This window comes from Balaenoptera acutorostrata, chromosome X, assembly GCF_949987535.1.
Source record: "Balaenoptera acutorostrata chromosome X, mBalAcu1.1, whole genome shotgun sequence".
NCBI lineage: Eukaryota > Metazoa > Chordata > Mammalia > Artiodactyla > Balaenopteridae > Balaenoptera > Balaenoptera acutorostrata.
Genome location: NC_080085.1, coordinates 61,171,344 through 61,184,543, shown reverse-complemented (window position 1 = coordinate 61,184,543; position 13,200 = coordinate 61,171,344). Strand labels below are relative to the sequence as shown.

At 39.2% G+C, this 13,200-nt stretch overlaps 1 protein-coding gene across 1 annotated transcript in view; it reads left to right on the top strand.

Moving 5' to 3' along the window:
- Positions 1-13,200, top strand: part of TEX11 (testis expressed 11) — a 340,481-nt gene that overhangs the window by 129,477 nt on the left and 197,804 nt on the right. The window lies entirely within an intron of this gene.

The following is a 13,200-nucleotide window of genomic DNA, read 5'->3' as shown; positions in this document are numbered from 1 at the left end:
GTGGATGGGGTTATTTAATGCTGAAAAACTTCTTTTATGTTAAATTTTTAAATTTAAAAATATTCATATACATGAACATTTTCAAAAGCTGCATCCTTTTTTTTTTTTGCATTTGCTAAGATGCTAGTCTAAATAAAAAGCAGGATCCAAGACAATGGAGGAGGCTGCATACTAGCTACATGACCTCTTGTCAGCATGTCTCTTTGTTCACTGGATACAGAAGTTGCAGTTTTTATAACAATAATTGTCCATCTGCATTACTCCTGACATATCACATTTAATAGCCTAATTATTGACCCTGGACATTGATGAACTGGGTGCATTAGGATTTCAGTGGCAATATACACTTAAAAGAGTTTTATTTGTAAACAATTTCAAACCTAGAGAAAGATTGAAAGAATAAGAATAGTTCAAAGAATACCCGTCTATTTACTTTACCCAGAATCACCTGTTATTAACATTTTGTGCATTCTCTCTTTCTCTGTATTATTGAGGAAATATAATTCATACAGTCATCTTATTGAGGGTAATATATATTGATATCTGTAATAATAATATATGTTATATACACTCAGTAATGAACTGTATAGCATGTTTTTCTCTCAAATATAGGATTACTCAATCTAGGATTAGGTATTGCATTTATGTGACATGTCTCTTTAGTCCCCTGTAATCTGGAACATTTCTGTAGCCTTTCTTTTGACTTCTGTGTCATTGATATTTTGGAAGAATACATTAGCTCCCTACCTTGTTTTAAATGAAAATTCTTCATTTGAGATTTATCTGATGTTTCCTTGTGATTAGACTCATATTATGCATTTGTGACTGGAATACTGCATGAGTGATATTGTGTCCCTTCTCAGGGCATCACATTTGGAGGCCCCTGATGTCCATCTGCTCCTCACTGGTGATAATATTGATCACCTGTTCAAAAGTGTTGTATATCTTCACTGTATATTAACCATTTTTCCCTTGCAACCAACAGACACTTTAAAATTATGCATATACCCTGCTTTTTATTAAAAATTTCCTTAAGAATTAGTGTTCTTGCCTGAATCAATCTTATGATGGTTGCCAAATAATCATTTTCTAACTGTAGCACTCCCTTCATATTTACCAGTTGGCACTCAACATTCTACTGTAAGCAAGAGCTCTCCCTTCTCCCATTTATTTAATATTTATTTATTTACTTCTTGATTTATTCATTTGTTATCAGGATTTATCAGGGTTTTTGTATTCCTATTTTTCCACTGACATAATTCATTACTCTTAATTATCTTTTAACAGTTTTATTTAGGTATAATTAACATAAAATAAACTGCCCATATTTAAAGTAAAAAATTTGATGAGTTTTGACATGTGTATATATCTATGAAACCATCACCACAATCAGGATACTGAATATATACATCATTCCTCAACGTTTCTTCACACCCTTTTGTCACCCTTTCCCACTCTTCCCTAGGTAAACAACTGATCTGCTTTCATAGATTAGTTTGCATTTTCTAGAGCTTTATACCAATGGAATCATAGAGAATGTACTCTAGTTTTGAATGGCTTCTTTCATTCAGCATTCGGCACAGTATTCTGAGATGTTGTGTGTGTGCGTAGTTTATTCCCAGGGTTCAGTAATATCTTATTGTATGGATATATACCATATTTGCTCTTAAATCTACTTTATCTTTTATTGATATAGTTACTTCAGCTTTCTTTTGACTAGCGTTAGCATGGTGTATCTTGTTCTGTTTTCCTATTTATGTCTTTATGTTTAAAGTGCATCTCTTATAAGCTGCATACAGTTGGGTTTTTCTTTTTTATCCACTCTGACAATCTGTGTCTTTTGACTGGGGTGTTTAGAATATTTACATTTGATGTGATTATTGATGTGGTTAAGTTTGAGTCTATCACCTTGTTATTGTTTATTTGTCCTGCATATTCTTTATTCCCCCTTTCTTCTTTTTTTTCTGCCTTCTTTTGTAAGTTTGTATTTAAGTAAATTTTTCTTCAAAACAATTTATGAGTCCAATGTATATTTTATTCTAACCTCCTGAAGAATCCATATTGAAATATTATGAAAATACAGACTTCCCTGGTGGCACAGTGGTTAAGAATACGCCTGCCAACGCAGGGGACAAGGGTTTGAGCCCTGATCTGGGAAGATCCCACATGCTGCGGAGCAAATAAGCCCTGTGACACAACTACTGAGCCTGCGAGCCACAACTACTGAAGCCCACATGCCTAGAGCCTGTGCTCCACAACAAGAGAAGCCACTGCAATAAGACTGCGCACTGCAACAAAGAGTAGCCCCTGCTCTCCGCAACTAGAGAAAAGCCCGCATGCAGCAACAAAGACCCAATGCAGCCAAAGATAAATAAATAAGTAATTTATTTATTTAAAAAAAGAGGAATATTATGAAAATATTTGTAGGATCATCTGGAGGAACAAACAGTGAGACTACTCAGGGGAATACTGAAAAAGGAGAGTGATCATAGAGGCTTTGTCACATTACATATTTGAATAATTTTTTAGATTCAGTTTTATTTCTTCTGTTGGCTTATTAGTTGTAACTCTTTGTTTTGCTATTCTACTGGTTTCTTTAGGGCTTATACTATATACCTTATCTTGGTCTACCTTCATATGTCATAATAGTGTACTTTTATATCTCCAGCCTGGCCTTTATGCTACTGTTGTCATATGTTTTACTTTTACATATGTTATAAAATCCACAATACTATGTTATTATTTTTGTGTAAATTGTCAATTTTATTTTAAAAGAGATACAAATAAGAAAAAAATTTATGCATTTACACATGTAGTTACCATTTCAATTAATCATTATTCCTTTGTATACATCCAAATTTCCATTTGTTGTTTTTCTTCTGCCTGAAGAACATTGTTTTGGGGTTCTCCAAAGAGACTTATTATAAAGAATTGGCTTATGCAGTTATGGAGGCTGGTGAATCTCAAGATCTGCAGGATGAGTTGGCAAGACAGAGACTCAGGAAGGCTGATGGTATGGTTTCAGTCTGAGTCCAAAGGCCTGAGAACCAGGAGAGCCAATGATGTAGTTTCAGTCTAAAGGCTGGCAGGCCTGAAACACAAGAAGGGCCAATGTTTCAGTTCCAGTCCGAATGCAGGAAAAAGCTGATGTCCAGCTCAAAAGCAGTCAGTCAGGAAGAGTTCTCTGTTACTCAGGGGAGGGTCAGCTTTTTTGTTCTGTTCAGGCCTTCAACTCATTGGATAAGGCCCACCCACATGCTGGGCAATCTGCTTTACCCAGTCTGTCTGTCTATCTGTCTGTCTATCTATTTATTTATTTATACATTTATTTACTTATTTGTTTATTTTTGGCTGCATTGGGTCTTCGTTGCTGCATGCAGGCTTTCTCTAGTTGTGGCGAGTGGGGGCTACTTTTTGTTGTGGTGCGCGGGCTTCTCATTGTGGTGGCTTCTCTTGTTGTGGCTCATGGACTCTAGAGCACAGGCTCAGTAGCTGTGGGGCACAGGCTTATTTGCTCTGCGGCATGTGGGATCTTCCCAGACCAGGGCTCGAACCCGTTTCCCCTGCATTGGCAGGTGGATTCTTAACCACTGCGCCACCAGGGAAGCCCCAGTCTGTTGATTTAAATGTTAATCTCATCCAGAAACACTCTCACAGAAAGACCAGAATAATGTTTGACAAAATATCTGGGTACCCTGTGGCCCAGTCAAGTTGACATATAAAATTAACCGTCATTGACACCTTTTAACATTTCTAGTAGTGCTGGTCTATCAGTGATGACTTATTTCAGCATTTGTGTCTTTGAAAATGTCTTTATTTCACATTATTTTAAAAAATATATTTATTTATTTGTTTGGCTGCACTGGGTCTTAGTTGTGGCATGCGGAATCTTCGATCTTTGTTGCAGCATGTGGGTTGTTTAGTTGTGGCATGCAAACTCTTAGTTGCGGCATGCATGTGGGATCTAGTTCCCCAACCAGGGATTGAACCAGGACCCCCTGCATTGGGAGTACAGAGGCTCAGCCACTGGACCGCCAGGGAAGTCCCTATTTCACATTATGTCTTAAAAAACTTTTCATTTTTAATACTTATAGAGTAACAGGAAGTTGCAAAAATGGTACAAAGAAAAAAATTAAAATAAAAGCAATAGATTCAGAAGAAAATTTTAACACCTCCCTCCCTTCCCCAAATAGTACAAAGAAGTCCCATGTACCCTTTACCAAGTTTCCTCTAATGGTTACCTGCTGCATTACTATAATAGCAAATTGTCATTGGTACATTGTATGTGTATAGTTTTATGCCATTTTATCCCATGTGTAGATGCATGTAACTACCACTGCAATATACAGAACTATCCCATCACCCCAAAGATTTTCCTCATACTACCCCTTTATATGCACACCCATACCTGTTCTACCCCCCACCATCCCTAAGCCCTTGCAAACACTATTCTTCATCTCTATAATTTTGTCATTCCAAGAATATTATATAAATGGAATCATACAGTTTATGACTTTTAGGAGATTAGCTTTTTTCACTTAGCATAATGCCCTTGAAATCCATTCAAGTTTTTGTGTGTATTAATACTTGGTTTCTTTTATCACTGAGTGGTGCATGGTATGGATGGTATCACAGTGTGTTTAACCATTCACCTACTAAAGGAAATATTGGTTGTTTTCAGATTTTGGCTATCATGAGTAAAGCTGCTATGGTATTTGTGTATAGGTTTTTGTGTGGGATGTAAGTTTTCATTTTCCTGGATAAATGACTAGGTGTACAATTGTTGGGCTATTTAGTTTTTAAGAAATTGTCAAACTGTTTACCAGAGTGGCTGTACCATGTTGCATTCCTACCAACAATGTATGAGAGTTTTAGTTTCTTTTCCTTCTTGCTGGCATTTGTCATTGTCCCTGTTTTTATATTTTAGCTGTTCTAATAGGTATGTAGTGATTTTAATTTATACTTTCCTACTGGCTAATGATGTTGAACACCTTTGCAGGTGCTCCTCTTTGGTGAAATGTGTCTTCGTAATGCTTGTCCATTTCATACTTGGATTGTTCAAATTTTACTGTTGAGTTTGATAAGATAAGATGTTCTAGATAAGAGTTGTTTGTCACATTTGTGGATTGCGAATATTTTCTCCCTGTCTGTAAGCTGTCTTTTCATCTTCTTAACAGGGTTTGATTTATGGCCCAGGATATAGTATATCTTGGTAAATGTCCTGTGGACACTTGGGGAAAAAAAGTGTATTCAGCTCTTTTGGGGTGGAGTGTTGTATAAATGTCAATTACAGTTGACCCTTGAACAACATGGGTCAACACCCTGCACGGTTGAAAAACCACATATAACTTTCTAGTGGGCCAGTCGTATCCGTAGTTCCATATCCATGGATCATGTAGTACTGTAGTATTTATAGAAAAAAAATCCACATATAAGTGGACCTACACAATTCAAACCCTTGTTGTTCAAGGGTCAGCTGTAGATCCTGTTGATTGATGATGTTGAGATCTTCTATATCTTTGCTGAGTTTTTGTCTAGTTCTATGAATTTTTGAAGGTAGGGATGTTTAAATTTCCAACTATAATTGTGGATGTGTCTACTTCCCCTTTTGTTTCTGTAAATTATTACTTCAGATATTTTACAGCTCTTTTGTTTGGTGCATACGTATTTAGAGTTACTATTTCTTCATGGTAGATTGACCCTTTTATCATTCTATAATGTCCCTTTCTGTCCCTGGTAATTATTTTTTTTGATGTACAGTCTACTTTATCTGATATGAATATAGCTATTCCTACTTTCTTATTGTTAAATTTTTCATAGCATATAATTTGCCATCTTAACTGTTTTTAATTATACAGTATAGTGGCCTTGAGTACATTCATATTGTGCAACAATCACCAACATTCTTCTCCAGAACTCTTCATCTTGTAAAATGTAAACTCTGTACCCATTATATAATAACTCCCTATTCCTCTCTCTTCCAGTTCCTGGAAACCACCATTCTACTTTCAGTCTCTATGAATTTGACTACTCTAGATATCTCATATAAGTAAAATAAAACAGTGACTGGTGTATTTCACGTAGCATAATGTCCTCGAGGTTCATCCATGTTATAACATGTGTCAGAATTTCCTTTCTTTTTAAGACTGAATAATATTCCACTGTATGTGTATACCACATTTTGCTTATACATTCATCCATTTATGTACATGTTGGTTGTTTTTACCTTCGGCTATTGTGAATAATGCTGCTGTGAATGTGGGTGTACAAATAGCTGTTTGGTTCCCTGATTTCAGTTTTTGGGGGGTATAAACCCAGAAGTGTAACTTCTGGATCATACTGCAATTCTATTTTTAATTTTTTTGAGGAAACACACTACTGTTTTTCCCGTAACAGCTGCACCATTTTAAATTTCAGCCAAAAGTATACAAGGGTTTCAATTTCTCCACATCCTTGCAAACTAATTATTATTTTTTGATAGTAGACATGCTAATGGGTGTAAGGTACACCATTTATTTTTTTGGCTGCGTTCGGTCTTTGTTGCTGTGTGTGGGCTTTCTCTGGTTGTGGCGAGCGGGGGCTACACTTTGTTGCAGTGTGCAGGCTTCTCATTGAAGTGGCTTCTCTTTGTTGCAGAGCACAGGCTCTAGGCATGCGGGCTGCAGTAGTTGTGGCTCGCGGGCTCTAGAGCGCAGGCTCAGTAGTTGTGGCACATGGGCTTAGTTGCTCTGTGGCATGTGGGAACTTCCCGGGCCAGGGCTCGAACCCGGGTCCCCTGCATTGGCAGGTGGATTCTTAACCACTGCGCCACTAGGGAGGGTCCCCCATTTGTTTTTGAATGATGTTTTTTCTGGGTATAGAATTTGAAATGGAGAGCATTTTTTTCTTTGAGAATTTTAAAGATATTGTTCACAGTTTTCCTGTTACATTGTTTCTGATAAGAAATATGATGCAATCCTTATTTTTGTTCTTTATGTAACAAGTCCTTTTTTTCTGGCTAATATGTGGATTTTCTGTTTATCACTGGTTTTCAGCAGTTTGTTGATGATGTACTTTGAAGTAATTTTCTTTGTTTCTTATGCTTGGGGCTCTTTGAGCATCTTGAATCTCTGGGATCATGGCTTTCATTATGTTTGGAAAGTTCCGGTATTTTTTCAAATATTTTTTTCTGCTTCACCCTCAGACGCTAATTACTCATATATTAGATTGTTTGAAGTCGTTCCCACAGTTCACTTATGCTGTTTACATTTACAAAGATTTTTGGGGGCAGGCTTCAAGATGACAGAAGAGTAAGACATGGAGATCACCTTCCTCCCCACAAATACATCAGAAATACATCTACATGTGGAACAACTCCTACAGAACACCTACTGAACACTGGTAGACCTCAGACCTCCCAAAAGGCAAGAAACTCCCCATGTACCTGGGTAGGGTAAAAGAAAAAACAGAGACAAAAGAATAGGGACGGGACCTGCACCAGTGGGAGGGAGCTGTGAAGGAGGAAAGGTTTCCACACACTTGAAAGACCCTTTGCGGGGGGAGACTGTGGGTGGTGAAGGAGGGAAGCTTTGGAGCCACGGAGGAGAGCACAGCAAGGGGTGCGGAGGGCAAAGCGGAGAGATTCCCGCACAGAGGATCAGTGCCGACCAGCACTCACCAGCCCGAGAGGCTTGTCTGCTCACCCGCCGGGACGGGCAGGGGCTGGGAGCTAAGGCTCAGGCTTCGGTTGGATCGCAGGGAGAGGACTGGGGTTGGCGGCGTGAACACAGCCTGAAGGGGTTAGTGCACCACAGCTAGCCAGGAGGGAGTCCGGGAAAAAGTCTGGAGCTGCTGAAGAGGCAAGAGACTTTTTCTTGCCTCTTTGTTTCCTGGTGCGTGAGGAGAGAGGATTAAGAGCGCTTATAAGAGCTCCAGAGACGGGCGTGAGCCACGGCTGTCAGCATAGACCCCACAGACGGGCATGAGATGCTAAGGCTGCTGCTGCTGTAGCCACAAAGAAGCCTGTGTGCAAGCACAGGTCACTCTCCACACCTCCCCTCCCGGGAGCCTGTGCAGCCCGCCACTGCCAGGGTCCCATGATCCAGGGACAACTTCCCCGGGAGAACACACGGCACACCTCAGGCTGGTGCAACGTCACACTGGCCTCTGCCGCCGCAGGCTCGCCCTGCATTCTGTACCCCTACCTCCACCCAGCCTGAGTGAGCCAGAGCCCCCGAATCAGCTGCTCCTTTAACCCCGTCCTGTCTGAATGAAGAACAGACGCCCTCAGGCGACCTACACACAGAGGTGGGTCCAAATCCAAAGCTGAACTCCAGGAGCTGTGCGAACAAAGAAGAGAAAGGGAAATTTCTCCCAGCAGCCTCAGGAGCAGCGGATTAAATCTCCACAATTAACCTGATGTACCTGCATCTGTGGAATACCTGAATAGACAATGAATCATCCCAAATTGAGGAGGTGGACTTTGGGAGCAACGATATATATATATATTTTTCCCTTTTTCTCTTTTTGTGAGTGTGTATGAGTATGCTTCTGTGTCTTATTTTGTCTGTATAACTTTGCTTTTAACATTTCTCCTAGGGTTCTGCTGTCCTTTTTTTTTTTCTTCTTAATATAGTTTTTAATGCTTGTTATCATTGGTGGATTTGTTTTTTGGTATGGTTGCTCTCTTTCTTTCTTTTTTTTATTACTTAAATTTTTTTTAATAATTATTATTTATTTTTATTTTAATAACTTTATTTTATTTTATTTCATTTTATTTTATTTTATCTTTTTCTTTCTTTCTTTTTTTTCTCCCTTTCATTCTGAGCCATGTGGATGACAGGCTCTTGGTTCTCCAGCCAGGCATCAGGGCTGTGCCTCTGAGGTGGGAGAGCCAAGTTCAGGACATTGGTCCACAAGAGACCTCCCAGCTCCACGTAATACCAAACGGCAAAAATCTCCCAGAGATCTCCATCTCAACGCCAAGACCCAGGTCCACTCAATGACCAGCAAGCTACAGTGCTGGACACCCTATGCCAAACAACTAGCAAGACAGGAACACAGCCCCATCCATTAGCAGAGAGGCTGCCTAAAATCATAATAAGGTCACAGACACCCCAAAACACACCACCAGATGTGGACTTGCCCACCAGAAAGACAAGATCCAGCCTCATCCACCAGAACACAGGCACTAGTCCCCTCCACCAGGAAGCCTACAAAACCCACAGAACCAACCTTAGCCACTGGGGGCAGACACCAAAAACAACGGGAACTACGAACCTGCAGCCTGTGAAAAGGAGACCCCCAAATACAGTAAGTTAAGCAAAATGAGAAGACAGAGAAACACACAGCAGATGAAGGAGCAAGGTAAAAACCCACCAGACCTAATGAAGAGGAAATAGGCAGGCTACCTGAAAAAGAATTCAGAATAATGATAGTAAAGATGATCCAAAATCTAGGAAATAGAATGGAGAAAATACAAGAAACATTTAACACGGAGCTAGAAGAACTAAAGAGCAAACAAACAGTTATGAACAACACAATAAATGAAATTAAAAATTCTCTAGAAAGGATCGATAGCAGAATAACTGAGGCAGAAGAACGGATAAGTGACCTGGAAGATAAAATAGTGGAAATAACTACTGCAGACCAGAATAAAGAAGAAGGAATGAAAGGAATTGAGGACAGTCTCAGAGACCTCTGGGACAACAATAAACGCACCAACATTCGAATTATAGGGGTCCCAGAAGAAGGAGAGAAAAACAAAGGGACTGAGAAAATATTTGAAAAGATTATAGTTGAAAACTTCCCTAATATGGGAAAGGAAATAGTTAATCAAGTCCAGGAAGCATTCAAATCAATAGAATTAGAAATGAAAAAGGAGAAGTAACAACTGACACTGCAGAAATACAAAGGATCATGAGAGATTACTACAAGCAAGTATATGCCAATAAAATGGACAACCTGGAAGAAATGGACAAATTCGTAGAAATGCACAACCTTCTGAGACTGAACCAGGAAGAAACAGAAAATATAAACAGACCAACACAAGCACTGAAATTGAGACTGTGATTACAAATCTTCTAACATAAAAAGCCCAGGACCAGATGGCTTCACAAGCGAATTCTATCAAACATTTACAGAAGAGCTAACACCTATCCTTCTCAAAGTCTTCCAAAATATAGCAGAGAGAGGAACACTCCCAAACTCATTCTTTGAGGCCACCATCACCCTGATACCAAAACCAGACAAAGATGTCACAAAGAAAGAAAACTACAGGCCAATATCACTGATAAACATAGATGCAAAAATCCTCAACAAAATACTAGCAAACAGAATCGAACAGCACACTAAAAGGATCATACCCCATAATCAAGTGGGGTTTATCCCAGGAATGCAAGGATTCTTGAACGCACGCAAATCAATCAATGTGATACACCATATTAACAAATTGAAGGAGAAAAACCGTTACGATCATCTCAGTAGATGCAGAGAAAGCTTTTGACAGAATTCAACACCTATTTATGATAAAAACCCTCCAGAATATAGGCAAAGAGGGAACTTACCTCAACATAGTAAAGGCTATGTTATGAGAAACCCACAGCCAACATCGTCCTCAATGGTGAAAAACTGAAACCATTTCCATTAAGATCAGGAACAAGACAAGGTTGCCCACTCTCACCACTATTATTCAAGATAGTTCTGGAACTTTTAGCCACAGCAATCAGAATAAAAAGAAATAAAAGGAATCCAAATCAGAAAAGAAGTAAAGCTGTCACTGTTTGCACATGACATGATACTATACATAGAGAATCCTAAAGAGGCTACCAGTAAACTACTAGAGCTAATCAATGAATTTGGTAAAGTAGCAGGATACAAAATTAATGCACAGAAATCTCTTGCATTCCTATACACTAATGATGAAAAATCTGAAAGTGAAATTAAGAAAACTCTCCCATTTACCATTGCAACAAAAGGAATAAAATACCTAGGAATAAACCTACCTAAGGAGACAAAAGACCTGTTTGCAGAAAAGTATAAGACACTGATGAAAGAAATTAAAGATGATACAAACAGATGGAGAGATATACCCTGTGCTTGGATTAGAAGAATCAACATTGTGAAAATGACTCTACTACCCAAAGCAATCTACAGATTCAATGCAATCCCTATCAAACTACCAATGGGATTTTTCACAGAACTAGAACAAAAAATTTCGCAATCTGTATGGAAACACAAAAGACCCCAAATAGCCAAAGCAATCTTGAGAAGGAAAAACTGAGCTGGAGGAATCAGGCTCCCGGACTTCAGACTATATTACAAAGCTACAGTAATCAAGACAGTATGGTACTGGCACAAAAACAGAGATGTAGATCACTGGAACAGGATAGAAAGCCCAGAAATAAACCCACACACATATGGTCACCTTATCTTTGATAAAGGAGGCAAGAATATACAATGGAGAAAAGACAGCCTCTTCAATAAGTGGTGCTTGGAAAACTGGACAGCTACATGTAACAGAATGAAATTAGAACACTCCCTAACACCATACACAAAAGTAAACTCAAAATGGATTAAAGACCTAAATATAAGGCCAGACACCATCAAACTCTTAGAGGAAAACATAGGCAGAACACTCTATGAGATAAATCACAGCAAGATCCTTTTTGACCCAGCTCCTAGAGAAATGGAAATAAAAACAAAAATAAACAAATGGGACCTAATGAAACTTAAAAGCTGTTGCACAGCAAAGGAAACCATAAACAAGACCAAAAGACAACCCTCAGAATGGTAGAAAATATTTGCAAATGAAGCAACTGACAAAGGATTAATCTCCAAAACATACAACCAACTCATGCAGGTCAATATCAAAAAAACAACCCAATCCAAAAATAGGCAGAAGACCTAAATAGACATTTCTCCTAGAAGATATACAGATTTCCAACAAACACATGAAAGAATGCTCACCATCATTAATCATTAGAGAAATGCAAATCAAAACTAAAATGAGGAGGGAGAGGCAAGAGGGAAGAGATATGGGGACATATGTATATGTATAACTGATTCACTTTGTTATAAAGCAGAAACTAACACACCATTGTAAAGCAATTTTACTCCAATAAAGATGTTAAAAAAAACAAAAAACAAAAAAAACTAAAATGAGGTATCATGTCACACCGGTCAGAATGGCCATCATCAAAAAATCTACAAACAGGGCTTCCCTGGTGGCGCAGTGGTTGAGAATCTGCCTGCCAATGCAGGGGACACGGGTTCGAGCCCTGGTCTGGGAAGATCCCACATGCCGCGGAGCAACTGGGCCCGTGAGCCACAGCTGCTGAGCCTGCGTGTCTGGAGCCTGTGCTCTGCAACAAGAGAGGCCGCGACAGTGCGAGGCCCGCGCACCGCGATGAAGAGTGGCCCCCGCTCTCCACAACTAGAGAAAGCCCTTGCACAGAAACGAAGACCCAACACAGCCATAAATAAATAAATAAATAAATAAAGTTTAAAAAAAAATCTACAAACAATAAATGCTGGAGATGGTGTGGGGAAAAGAGAACCCTCTTGCACTGTTGGTGGGAATGTAAATTGATACAGCCACTATGGAGAACAGTATGGAGGTTCCTTAAAAAACTAAAAATAGAGCTACCATACGACCCAGCGATCCCACTACTGGGCATATACCCTGAGAAAACCATAATTCAAAAAGAGTCATGTACCACAATGTTCATTGCAGCTCTATTTACAATATCCAGGACATGGAAGCAACCTGTCCATCAACAGATGAATGGATAAAGAAGATGTGGCACATATATACAATGTAATATTACTCAGCCATAAAAAGAAACGAAATTGAGTTATTTGTAGTGAGGTGGATGGACCTAGAGTCTGTCATACAGAGTGAAGTTAGTCAGAAAGAGAAAAAGAAATACCAGATGCTAACACATATATATGGAATCTAAGAAAAAAATAAAAAAGAAAAGAAAAAGGTCATGAAGAACCTAAGGGCAAGACGGGAATAAAGACACAGACCTACTAGAGAATGGACTTGAGGATATGGGGAGGGGGAAGGTTAAGCTTGGACAAAGTGAAAGAGTGGCATGGACATATATACACTACCAAACAAAATACATAGCTAGTGGGAAGTAGCCACATAGCACAGGGAGATCAGCTTTGTGCTTTGTGACCACCTAGAGGGGTGGGATAGGGAGGGTGGGAGGGAGG